Source organism: Pelodiscus sinensis, chromosome 2 (assembly GCF_052426305.1).
Source record: "Pelodiscus sinensis isolate ZL-2025 chromosome 2, ASM5242630v1, whole genome shotgun sequence".
NCBI classification, from domain to species: Eukaryota; Metazoa; Chordata; order Testudines; family Trionychidae; genus Pelodiscus; species Pelodiscus sinensis.
This window is the reverse complement of record NC_143053.1, coordinates 149573302-149587319: the sequence shown is the minus strand read 5'-3', so window position 1 is coordinate 149587319 and position 14018 is coordinate 149573302. Positions and strand designations below refer to the sequence as shown.

At 45.1% G+C, this 14018-nt stretch overlaps 1 long non-coding RNA gene across 1 annotated transcript; it reads left to right on the top strand.

The window, feature by feature from the left end:
• The first annotated feature begins 8553 nt into the window (after positions 1-8553).
• Positions 8554-13704, top strand: LOC142827233 (uncharacterized). The gene is made up of 3 exons (XR_012901829.2): positions 8554-8710; positions 9299-9446; positions 13484-13704. It is a non-coding gene; the product is annotated as an uncharacterized LOC142827233 (long non-coding RNA).
• Positions 13705-14018: the final 314 nt, after the last annotated feature.

The following is a 14018-nucleotide window of genomic DNA, read 5'->3' as shown; positions in this document are numbered from 1 at the left end:
GTGTCCAACCCTTTGAATCTAATGCAGACTATACAAATTGCACAAGAAAAAACAGATCATTTTTATTACTGGTGCAGCAAGGAAGTATGATAAATAGAAGACTATACAATAGGATATAAATAAATCTTCAAACATTGTACTTAACAGAGCATGGCAGCAAATCATAAAACATTAGTATAAGTTAGTTTGTTGTGTTTAATGTTTTTCATATAAACTCTATTCCAAACTGATTTATATAGCCAAAAATATAATTGTAATAAAAATAATAAAGGAAGAGCAGAAAAAAAGAGATACAGGCAATAGATATGTTTTAGATGAGATTTGAAAAGTAAGGAATGAATGATATGGGAATACACCGGACGTTACAGAGGAGAAGGCTCTTGCACTACCAGTGGTGAAGGGGCCTAGTGAAGGTCAGTGCCAAGAAAGCAAAAAGGAGCATAAGGAGTTACAGTGTCTCTCTGTTCTGACTCTCATGATTCTATGACAAGATGTACAATATCTGATATTCTGCTGAAAGTCCATATTGTGGGAAACAAGAGATCACAAGAGAATCTCAGCTTCTATTTTTTAAGACACATTTTTCATGGTTTAAAAAAAAAGCTTAAAAATGTGACAATGCTAAAGACAAAAAAAATGGAGATAAATGAAGAGTATTACATTTTTAAGACAATCTCAGACGTTAACACTGGAGTTAGCAGCACTGAAGACTATGGCAAGCAAGATGCTAAGATACCGCTTGTGATGAGAATAATAAAAATGCCTAGAAAGAGGATTTCAAAAGATAAGCAAGGCTTTTGTTAATTTGTGTGAAGATGAGACATAGTGATCACTCTTGCTTGTACGTGTGTAAAGGCATGTACTCCATGAGTGCATGAATTTGAAGAGCAGATACTTGAGGAATCCCTAAAGGAAACAATTATAAAAGTCAGAGTGCAAGAAAGAAATGAAGGCATTGATGGAGTTTTGTCAGAGGTGAAATAAAGGCAGAGACATATTTAGTCAAAATCATTTGAGATGGTCATAGATCTGGAGAAAGAAAGAAGCCATCTGGGAGAAGTAAAGCTCACATTCAAGCATCACATTGAGATAGAAAACAAATGAACTGCCTGAGTCAAGAAGCAAATTACAGAGAGTGAACTTGTGTTTAAGGGGACTTCATTTTCCTGAGATATTTAGATGAAGGAAACTGAGTTGAAAGAATAAGGTTTGCCAGTCAGGAAAGATGACAAGTAGAGAGAATGGATACAAAGGAATTATTAAAGGTACTGAAATATGTACACAGTTGTTACCTGTGCCAAAGTAGAAAGCAAGGTTAGAAATAAGATAAGAAAGAAAAGATCGATGGAAAAAAGTAAGGGTGAAAAATTGAAATTTGTGAGACTCCACAGAGAAGAAGCTTGACACAGAAGGTGCAGTTTTATATAGAAGAATGGAACTTAGAAAAAACAAGAGGCACTTACATAGTATGGATCTATAGCAACTGTCCAGCAGGATGGAGTGACCCAACTTGTATCAATAGCACAGCCTTTGACAAGCAGTGCACAAGGATGCTGCTACATATGTACACCATTAACACACTGTTGATTTATGTTTAATTTGTGGTCCACTATAACCTCTAAATCCTTTTCTGTAGTACTCTTTCCTAAACAATTACTTCCCATTCTGTATGGGTATATCTACACTTGCAGCCTATTTCGAAATAGGGCTGCAAATGTAGGCATTCAAAATTGCAAATCAAGCCCGGGATTTAAATATCCCGCACTTGATTTGCAGTTTCCCGGCTGGGCACCATTTTTGAAATTTACAAGCCCGGAATAACTGCCCGTGTCTACATGCTTCAGGGAAACAGGCATTCAAAATAAAGCCCTATTTTGAACTACCTGTTAAACCTCATTGCAGGAGGAATAACAGGTAGTTCGAAATAGGGTTTTATAGTAGCCCCATCTAGGTTGCATTTCCCTAGTTCATTGATGAGAAGAAGATCATGTGAGACTGTGTCAAATGCCTTACTAAAGTCTAGGTATACCATGTTCACCACTTCTCCCTTATCCACAAGGCTTGATATCCTATCAAAAAAAGCTATCAGATTGGTTTGACATGATCTGTTCTTTACAAATCCATGCTAGCTATTACCTGTCACCTTATGATGACCAGAATGGTTAACAAGGAGGTGTGAACTCAGGAGTAGGTCAAATTCAAGCTGGCCAAAAAGGGGCAGAATTGAGGACTCTTATTCGCATATACCTGTGAATGAGATAGTGAACAAGATAAACCAACTGCTGTAATTCCCAGGATCTGAGGAGCATGACAATGGAAGCAGCCTTGAGGTAAACACCAATTAACAATTAAATGACTCCAGCACAATACTGCAGAACCCATAGACTTACAACTAAAAGTGGGGTGGGTAGCCATTAAGCTTTTGGTTCTGTCCTGAAATACCTCAAAGCATCTAATTGGGATTGACAGAAACCAGCTCCTTCCTCATACCCAGCCTAATTGGCTACTAGGCTGGCTTGAGCACCAATACGACTGGTAACAATTACACCATCTGCAGGACCTGTGTATGGCTATGTCTACACTATGGGACTTTATCGGAAAAAGGTATGCAAATTGAGCTCGGCAATTGGCATACCTTTTTCTGATAGTTTTTTCAGAAGAAGCTTTTCTGAAATTTGGCCCGTCTACCTTGGGCCAAATATCGGGAAAAAAAACTTCTTCCAGAAGAGCCCTTCCTTTCTCATGGGAGGAGGAAGACAAGGTGTCCAAAAGAACACGTCTTCTCTTCCACAAAAAAGCAGAAGAGCAGATGCGTTCCCTGGATGCAGCAGAGTTTTTCTGGGATACCTCTAGGATCCCGGAAAAACTCCGTAGTCTAGACATAGCCTTTGTGTGAATGAAGGAATGCTATGCTTATTTCTATGCTGTATTTGCAATAAATGTTAACAGATTGCTTTTTTTCCCTGAAAAAGATCCCACATGCTTCTTATAAGCATAACAAAAGGACATAGCACACTAAAAATCTCTAGGACATTTATTCATGGCAAGGAAGCTTGAAGGACTTCATGGTTGATCCAAAGCCCATTAAAGTCAATTCCTATCAAAATCAAGGCCTCCAAAATGTCTGTCTTGTATGACTCAGAAGTTGGTTAATGCATAAAAGACATTCACAGGGGATAAAGAACTCAAGGGATTACTTCAAAACCCATCATGTGACCCAAAATATATCAATGGAGAAAATAACCAACTCATCTTTTTTTTTTATTTTGGGGGACTAGCCTCTCTTAGAATCATTGTGTTAGGAACAGCAGAACATTCTTCAGAGAAAACCTATAAATTAAATTCCTTGCCTCAGTTCAAGGAAAAGGAAAGGCACCCTTTTTTTCTATAGGACTGACTGCTATGCGATTGTTCAACCATATAAAATCTTATTTGTTAAATGTTTTCTTATGTCTAGTTTGAGATTTTAGTGTTGGTTTTTATATTTTCCCACAGTGGTAATTCATGGAGCTCCAGTGGGAAGGAAAGTTTTAAATGTAGAATCAAGCCTTGCAAAATTTAACTTGCCCCTTTCCCAGAGGGCTAATAACTGATTTTGACAAACAAGTTAAAATATTCATTTTTTCATCCTCCTTTATATGAGATGGGTTTTGTGTCATGGCTGTTCAGTTCAAACCATATTTTACCAGACTTCTCTAATCACACATTTTAAAACAACAGCAACACTAAAACCTGATCCCTGAGGGAAGTGATGTACAACTTCTCTTTTGAATTCTACAAGGCTCAGGCTTCTCCCCACTCTTATTCTACATCTACTTGAAGCTTCTAGGAGAAATCATGAGACAATATTGATGGACTCAAATGTCAATTATGTGTAGTTGACAGCCAACTATCTATATACGATCTATACATCAGTTCCATTGCCCAGCTGTTCCAGGACCTGACCAAGATCAGCACCTAGATAAAGATTATCTGGATGAAACTAACTCCTAGATGTTATGTGTTAGGCAAAGGGAAGCACTTTGAAAACATAGCCACCACTATTGAGGTCATGCTTTCTTAAGTCATCAAGATGGTCTTCTGCTTTGGGATTCTTTGGAACTCAGACAGTGACACCCTCTTATACCAGGAAGCCAAACTCCAATCTGTCAGGTTCTAACTTGGCCTTGGTCCACCATATATTCATAATTTCAAGGTTTGGTTACTGCAATGTAGATTTGTCACTTTTCTTTGCAAGTGCACTATTAATTCAGATCATCAATCCTTAAAAAGCTTCAGTTGGCTCAAAAAAGTATCAGCCTGCTTTATAAGCAACACAGGTCACTGAGGGTGCGTCTACAAAGCAGGGCTTAACTCAAGATAAGATATGAAAATTGAGCTATGTCAACTGTGTAGTTTATTTCAAAATAGCTTATTTCAAAATTGGGAGAATCTACACAACACTTATTTCAAAATAGAGCACTCTTCCTCAGACTTCCCTTACTTCTCGTACAATGAGGTTTACGGGAGTTGGAGTAAGAAGTCCTCCAGTTTGACAGTATTTCAACATTATTCAAAATAACTGCCTGCTGTTATTTTGAAATAATTGCCTGTGGACTAAAGGTGCATCTATACTGCACCGTTTTTCGTGAATAACAGTCATTATTCCAGAAAAACAATACTAGCATCCACACTGCAATTGCGTTATTTTGAAAGAAAGTCAAAATAAAGGACAGCTTTTTCCGATGCCAGTAAACCTCATTCCATGAGGAATAATGCCTCTTCCAAAAAAGCTTTTTCGGAAGATGTATGTGGACACTCCACTGCTGCTATGTCGAAATAGCTCCTCACCAGAGCCATTCTAAAGTTATTCCTCCGCAGTGCCTTCTGTGGCTCTAAATTGAGGCCGCACGTCCACCTTAGGGGAGCCTGTCTCAGACTAATTTTGAGGCTGCCCTGTACTGTGGATGCTGTATTTCAAAATAAGCTTTTCTGGAAGATATCTTCCAGAATAGCTTATTCCGAAAGAAGCTTGCCGTGTAGACATACTCTAAGTTATTTCAAAGTAATGTTGCTGTGTAGACGTACTGCAAGAGTACATTCTCCCTGCGCTCCACTCACTTCTATTGAACATCAAATAGCAGTAGAAAGTGGAGAACTCAAAGAAGCGGCAGAGCAAGGAGGGGAAGAGATGAGGCTACCACAGCACAGGAATAACTCTTCTATCTACCAAGCTACCTCACCTCACAGAGAATTTGACTCCCCACAACAAATCTTTTCCTTAGAAATTCTGGATTTGTCAACCCTAGTCACGACTTCCACATATGCTGGCATTAGAGTATTCAGCTATTGGCTGGCTCATGGCTATGGAATTGACTCCAGCAGGAATGGAGAATGTGCATGAATTTCTGCAACTTCCAACCTAAATGCAAAGCTCACTTTTTCACCTAGCCATTCCCAAGCAGTGATAATTATTTGGGCGAACTGAATGATTTCTTGTTGTTCGTTATTTATTTGTACACCTTGGAAACACCAGAGCAATGCTAGATGCTGCCCACACAAATATGAAGGAATAACCCTTGCTCTGAGTAACTCACAATACTCTCTGGTAGTCATTAAAAACAGTCAGATATTCATTATTTGTTGTGCTTCAGCATCAATAAGTGATCCTAAGTCCCCCTGTATTCACCTCCTACATACTATTGTAATGATCATGGTATCATTTGAAAATGATTCACTGATCATTGACAAGTATCAGAAGGGTAGCTCTGTCAGTCTGTATCCACAAAAGCAATGAAGAGTCCTGTGGCACCTTGTAGTGGGACAGCTGCCCCCGCTGCGGTGGAAAGGGGTTAAAGCAGGCTGGAGGGAGCAAAGCCCCAGCCAGTCAGGGATTGGTTTGTAGGGAGCCAACTAGAGGGCAGCTGTTTACAACAAAGCCTGTTTACAAGGAGCTGCTTAGCAGAGCAGAGGGTAGTTGGGGCCTGACCTGCAAGGGTACCGGACTGGTTCCCAGGAAAAGAGAAGCACCTTGGACAGAGCTGTGAGAGCTAAGGGCAGCTAAAGAGGGAGGCTCCAGCCTGCTATGCCCCTCCCCCCACACACATCCCTCCCAGCTGTGGCCTTGATACAAGGGCCAAATAGATGCAAAAGGTCACAGGGAAGTGGCCCAGGGAGTGGGAGGTAGTAGAGGGAAGAGGAGAAGGGCATGACAAAGGTGCAGCCAGAGTGTTCCACGAGGAGTAACAGTTAATCCAAACTAAGGACTTAGTTCGGATTAACTTTAAACTGCTGCATGTAGCCACGGGTAATTCGTTCTAACTAAGGGGGATTTAAAAATGGCAGCCGGATGGGAACATGCAAATAAAGCCCAGGATATTTAAATCCCAGGCTTCATTTGCAACTCTGGTTCCCTATTTGCCTACCTAGCTCGAATTAATGAGCTAGTGTCGACATACCCCAACAGACAAGATACTGACCCGAAGAGATGCCCAGGCTGAGAACTGGGCTAATTCCTGGAGTAACCAGCAAGAGGCACCATGGCAGTGAGTCTAACCCTGTTACACACCTTAAAAACTAACAAGTTTATTTGGACATAAGCTTTCATGGGCAAAAATGCACTTGAACTTTGCATCTGACAAAGTGGGTTTTTGCCCTTGAATACGTATGCCCAAATAAATCAGTTAGTTTTTAAGGTGCCACAGGACTCCTTGTTGTTTTCACTGATCATTATTATTATTATTGCATAACATATCCACGGTGTGTATAAAGAGTTAAGGATACATGCTAGAAAGATGACTGAAATATTTTAAACAGATATACCTTAGACAAAGGAAAGAGTATTTTATTCTCAATCAGCCTGGTCTTCAAAGACAATGGCAATGAAGGTCCATTTTTACATATCAGGAAAACAAATCTATTAAGCTGACAAGTGGGGAAAGAATCCTTCACCACCCAAATCCATATTGCCTTCCTCATAGCTTGAATAAACTTTAATTTGAGGATTAAACCTGAAAAGAATGCATTTCAAAGCTTTACTGGTCTATAAAAAAGGAAGGTGAAGGTTAGTTACTAAACCTCAAGTGATAAGCAATTTAATCAACTGATCGTATACAATATTGCTGTATTATAAAAATGTACAGATATCTTTAATGAAAAATGATACACTGGTGATTAATATTATTAAAAATCATATATTAACACTAACTGAGAAATATGGATATTTAATTATTTTATGTTTTAAAGTCTGGCTAGTTTCCCTCCCAGACACTATGGCCACTATTTACCTGTTTCTTGTGCAAATTAAGCATGGTGAAATCAAAACAACGAAATCTCTAATTACATACAAATCAACAAGAGATTAAGTCTACCACATAAGAAAGTCATTGAACTTTGGAAGATATAAGGAGACAGAAACCACATTTTGCATTCATCACTAGACACAAGATATCACTAATCACAGGGAAACAAAGCTTTGGAAAGATGACAAAGATGGATCCTTAAACTATGGGGTGTGCTGAAGAACATAAATGAGAAATCCACTCAGACAAAAATCTGTCACGTAGGTAAACAAGTAAACCAATAAACATTAGTTGAAGGCCCTGATGGAAAAATCAGCCATGGCTAGGAAGAAAGAAGATCAGTAAGAGGAACTGTCTTGAACAAAGCCTATACTTTGCTAGAGTAAGTTTTAGACTTTTACATGTGTGTTTTCACTTTTATTTGCTTGTAACCCTTTCTAATTGTAGTCCTTTTATTTAACATCACTTAACCTCTGTCCTGTTAATAATAAATGTATTATTTTTACTACAAACCAACTCAGTGCTCTGTTTAAAGGGAAGAGTGTATTTGCCCCAGTTAAAATTAATAAACTGTATGAGCTTTGTGTCTTTGGAGGAAGAAAGAGTTACTCACCTTGTGCAGTAACGGTTGTTCTTCGAGATGTGTCCCCGTGGGTGCTCCACTCTGGGTGCTGGTGCGTCCTCGCGCCGGCGACCGGAGACTTTTCTAGCTGTTTCTGCCGCGGCGCGCAGGCGCCGTGGCGCCCTCTAGTGTTGTTCGAACTGAAGGGCGCCTGCGCGCGCGCGGCTCCTCCGTTCCTTCTCTACCCACCAGAGCATCAGGCTCCAAGCAGGGGAAGGAGGGAGGGTAGTGGAGCACCCACGGGGACACATCTCGAAGAACAACCGTTACTGCACAAGGTGAGTAACTCTTTCTTCTCCTTCGAGTGGTCCCCGTGGGTGCTCCACTCTGGGTGACTACACAGCAGTTGTCGGCTCGCGGAGGTGGGTTTGGAGCCGTGTGGTAGTAACTGTAGACAGCACTGCTTGCCCAACCGCCATAGAAGATGCTATCGAGGTGGAGAGAGCATAGTGTTGTGCAAAGGAATGGTCGGATGACCAGGTAGCGGCGTTGCAAATGTCTTGTAATGGTACATTATGGAGAAAAGCGGTCGTGGCAGCCACTGCTCTAGTGGAATGAGCTGTGATAAGTCCAGGTAAATCTTTGTTATATAAAGTATAAGAGGTCTTGATGCATGATGTAATCCATTTAGAGATTCTTTGAGATGAGACTGCTTGTCCCTTAGATCTGTCCGCGTATGAGATGAAGAGTCTAGGCGAGGCCCGCCATGGTCTCGTGCGATCTATGTAAAACGCCAAAGCTCGTCGGACGTCGAGAGTGTGCCACACGGCGTGGGACGGTTCAGTGTGTGGTTTAGGAAAGAATGCAGGTAAGTGTATGGGTTCATTCACGTGGAAGGGAGAGAGTACTTTGGGTAGGAACTTAGGGTGGGGTCTAAGTACCACCCTGTCCTGTAAAAACACGGTATATGGGGGGTCAGCCATCAGAGCTGCAAGCTCACTCACCCTCCTACTGGAGGTGATGGCGACTAGGAAAGCCACCTTCATCGACAAATGAGAGAACGAGCAGGTTGCTATCGGCTCGAACGGGGGTTTTGTGAGGCTTTTGAGGACATGGTTGAGGTCCCAAATGGGGACTGGCGGACGAACCGAAGGAAAGGTGTTCTGCAGGCCTTTGAAGAAGCGCTTGGTTATTGGGTCAGCGAGGAAAGAAGAGCTTGGAGGGTGATGGTGGAAAGCTGCTATGGCTGCGGCATGGACCTTAATAGTACTAAGTGCTAGACCGGAATGTTTCAGAGAGAGTAAGTAGTCCAATAAGTCATGTATTGGAGCAAGGTGTGGTGGGTCTGCATGAGTCTGAGCGTACCATAGGGAAAAACGCATCCACTTGTAGCGGTAGGTCTTCCTAGTAGAGCGTCTGCGACTATTAATTAATATGTCTTACTTGTTCTGAGCAGGCAGTTTCGGCATCATGGAGCCATGAAGGAGCCAAGCGTGGAGCTTCAGCCTGGTGATGTCCGGGTGAAGGGTTTGACCGTGATCTTGTGAGAGGAGGTCGCAGCGTGGAGGGAAGGGATACGGTTCTGCTATCATCATTTTGAGGAGGTAAGGATACCATGTTCGTCTGGGCCAAGCAGGTGCCACCAAAATCACGCGTGCCTGACTCAATCTGATCTTGTCTAGGACTCTGTGCAGAAGTGGGAGGGGGGGAAAGGCGTAGAGGAGGGAGGCGTTCCATGCGATGGAAAGGGCGTCTCCGAGGGAATTCCTGCCCAGGGCTCCCCTGGAGCAGTAGAGGTGGCACTTGCGATTGTTCTTTGTAGCGAAAAGGTCCACTTCTGGATGGCCCCAAAGACGGAAGATCGGTGTGAGGGCGCGTTTGTCGATCTCCCACTCGTGCTGGTCCATGAATGTGCGACTTAAGGTGTCTGCTGTGACATTGAGTATTCCGGGAAGGTATACTGCAGAGGGGGTGACCCCATGGGATAGGCACCAGGTCCAAAATTTGGTGGCTTCCGAGCATAGAGAAGGGGAGCGAGCGCCACCCTGACGGTTGATGTAATACATGCATGTGGTATTGTCCGTCATAATGGTGATGGTCTTGTGAGCTATGTGCTGAGTGAAATGCTGGCATGCGTATCTGACTGCCCGTAGCTCGAGAATGTTGATGTGGAGTGCTTGCTCTACGAATGACCATTTGCCTTGGGCTGTGATGGTTCCCAGATGAGCCCCCCATCCCATGAGTGATGCGTCTGTTATGAGTGTTAGAGTAGACGCTGGACGTTGAAAGGGGACACCGTGTAGCATGTTTCGAGGGGTTGTCCACCAGAGCATGGAATTGATAACGTGAGGTGGGATCGCAACATGCTTGCTCATTTGGTCTCTGAAAGGTTTGTATACCGTAGCGAGCCAGGACTGAAGGGGCCTCATGTGGAGTCTGGCGAGATTGACGACGTAAGTCGTAGAAGCCATGTGCCCTAGGATTTTGAGGCAATGGCGGATCGTGACAGTAGGTGCCGCCTGTGTTGCTCGGACAAGGTCGCATATCGTTGCGAACCTGTAATCGGGAAGAGTGGCCCTTGCTGTGATTGTATCGAGGAGGGCGCCTATGAATTCCAGTTTCTGTGTGGGACGCAAAGTGGATTTTGCGTAATTTATGTGGAACCCGAGACTGAGTAGGAGGTCTATTGTGGTGTCTGTCATGGCCTTTGCTTCTTGGAAAGACGCAGCTTTTATGAGGCAATCGTCCAGGTATGGAAATATTATGATGCCTTGGCGTCGGAGAAAGGCCATTACGACTGATAGGGTCTTGGAGAATACCCTGGGAGCCGTAGAAAGGCCAAACGGGAGTACTCTGTATTGGTAATGTTGGGTACCCACTATAAATCGTAGAAAGCGTCTGTGAGCAGGATGAATTGTAATATGGAAGTACGCGTCTTGAAGGTCGAGAGCCGAAAGCCAATCGTGTTGGTCGAGAGAGGGAATGATAGTTGAAAGGGTAACCATCTTGAAACGGTGGTATGCGATGTATTTGTTGAGGCGCCTGAGATCTAAAATGGGACGCCAGCCTCCTGTCTTCTTCTGGGTTAGGAAGTACGTCGAGTAGAATCCCCGGCCGCGGAATTGTGTTGGTACGTGTTCTACTGCGCCCAGTTGAATGAGGCGTGAGACTTCCTGTAGGAGTGCGGTTTCGTGAGAGGGGTCCCTGAAAGAGGGAAGGGTAGGAGGGTGGTTGGGCGGGGTAGAGGTAAAGGGGATGACGTAGCCAGACTGGACTAGATTCAAAACCCACTTGTCCGAGGTAATGAGGGACCATTGGTGGAAAAAGGCTCAGAGGGGGTAGTGAAATTGTAGGGTAGCTATCGGGAGGGTCGACGGATTGGCCTCCTGGCTCTCGACCAGGCCTTCAAACCTGCTGCTTGCCAGCCGGGGGATGAGGTGTGGCATGTTGCTGTTGACGCTGAGGTCTACGGCGAAGTGGTCTTTGTTTACGGAAATCGTATTTGGGCTGTTGACGGAATGGTTCCCTGGGCCGTTGGTAAGGCTGATATCTATTCCTTCTAAAAGGAGGAGTGTACATTCCTAGAGTTCTAAGGGTTGTACGGGAGTCCTTCATAGAATGTAGCACCTCATCGGTCTTGGATGCAAATAGATTGGTGCGATCAAAGGGTAAATCCTCGACCTTTTGTTGAAGGTCCCTAGGGACACCAGAAGGTTGTAGCCATGACATTCGGCGTAGGACTATTGCGGAGGCTGTAATTTGAGCCGCAGTGTCTGCCACGTCCATGGCTGACTGTAAAGCTGTGCGTGAAATGGCCAGGCCCTCCTGCATAATGCTACGGAGGGTTGGGCGTTTATGCTCCGGGAGATGTTGAAGAAGGTCCTGGAGCTTCGCGTAATTGGCATTATCATAGTCTGCCAGCATAGCGGTATAATTGGCCGCTCTAAGGAGTAGTGTGGAAGAAGAATAGACCTTTCGGCCCATAATGTCCACCTTTTTGTGATCCCTGTCTTGTGGGGTTGATCTTAAATTAGGCTGTTTACCCTTGTGTCGGACCGAATCTACTACCAGGGAGTTAGGGGGTGGATGGGTGAACAGAAAGTCCATATCCTTGGGAGCGATAAAATATTTGCGGTCTACTCTCTTGTTTGTTGGTGTAATGGACGCTGGCGTTTGCCAAATGTTGTTGGCTGGGTCCATAATAGCCTCATCCATCGGGATGGCGATTCTGGTAGCTGTGGGGGGTTGAAGTGAGCGGAGAAGTCGATATTGTTTGACCTGGACCTCCTGAAGATCTTTTTCTTGAGCTAGTGCAACTCGTTTAAAGAGCTCTTGAAACTTTTTAGTGTCATCTCCCGACGGTGGGGCATCAGTGGTGACCGCTTCGTCTGGGGAGGAAGAGGAGTTATGCATCGGAGATCTGGTCTCGCCGTCAGAAAGTGAATCATGGCCATCTGAAGGAGCAGGAGAGTTTGGCTCTGTAGCTGATGTGGTAGCAGGAGGAGAGGCTGGAGGTGGCCTAGAGACTGTAGATGAGGGTCGGTGGTGAGACCTCTTTGGGTGTGGACTCCACGGTTGCCATTGTGTGGCGTATGGTGGTGGTGGATATGGATATTGGTGTGGATACCATTGGTGCGGGGGGGGAGGGTATGCGTACTGAACCGCAGGCATTTGCCAGGATGGAAGTCTTTGAGACGGGCTGGAATGTTGTGACGAGAATCTGCTTCTAGGTTCGGTTCCGATGCCACTAGCTGAAGAATGGTGTGATCTGGTAGAATGGATGGAGGAAGTCGGGGATGGCGGTGCCGACGAGGTGTGACTCCGCACCGGGGATCGGTACCGACTTCGGCTGTGAGAGGGTGCCGAGCGGTGCGGTTTCGGCGGTGATGTCGGTGCCGACGTACCTCTCTGCACCGAGGTTTTACTGGACAGGCTTTCGGTGCGGGCTTTCTTCGGTGCAGGGCCCGGTGCCGTTAGGTGTTGTTTCGGTACCGAGCGCTCCATAGACGGTGCCGTCGGAGCCGATGACGGCTTAGGTGCCGAGGCGGCCGGTGCCGTTGCCTTTTGATTCGGCTCAGAATGAGCTCTCTTATGCGGTGCCTGCGTCTTAGACCGCGGGGCACCGGAGGTTCCCGGCATGTCCACAGTGCTCACCGGCGATCCTGAGGACATAGCTGAGGCCGGAGGGAGAGCAGATTTTGGTGTCGCCGAGGAAGAATGGGTAGGAGGCTGATCTTTCTCCATACCCTTAGCTTGCTGAGGCGAGTCGTCTGAGGAGGGACGGAGCGACTTCTCGTATAAGAGAGTCGTGAGTCTGTTGGCTCTGTCACGTCGCGCTCTGGCTGTTAGCTTAGAGCAGTGCTGGCACTTCTGCGTCTGGTGTGCCTCCCCCAGACACTTAATGCACGCAGAGTGTCCGTCGGACGCCGGCATGGCGTCCCGACATGATTCGCAGCGCTTAAAGCCCGGCGAGCCGGGCATGAAGGGCTGGGGAACAAGCGGCGAACCGCAACCGGGGAAAAACTTTTTTTTTTTTTTTTTTTTTTTTTTGGTTTAACTGGTTGGGGGGGGGTCTAAGAACTTGGATAATGAGGAAAGAGGGGGGTAAAAACGAAAATTTTTAACTGTTTTCCTCTGACAGATTTGGCAGAGAGAGAGCTCCGTCTGCTGCCGAGGACGGTAGAGAAGGAACTGAGGAGCCGCGCGCGCGCAGGCGCCCTTCAGTTCGAACAACACTAGAGGGCGCCACGGCGCCTGCGCGCCGCGGCAGAAACAGCTAGAAAAGTCTCCGGTCGCCGGCGCGAGGACGCACCAGCACCCAGAGTGGAGCACCCACGGGGACCACTCGAAGGAGAACTAACTATTATTCCTCTAAAATGTCCAGGAGATGGCTAGACATAGAGCACCCAGTTTTGGAAAAAACTGAGGGGGGGTGTGTCAGGACATATCTCCTCTATGGGCTGGATTGATGGGCAGCAATCAATACAGTGGGGGTCAAATTTATCATATCTAGTATAGACATGATAAATCAACCACTGAGCCCTCTCACATTGGCTCCACCAAAATGAGCAGAATAAGAAGAGTTGATGAGGGAGCATCATCACTTCATTGGTTGTAATCAAGGCTAGAGACAAGCTTGAGTGGGATTTAAGACAGGGATCTAAGTTGCTGGACCA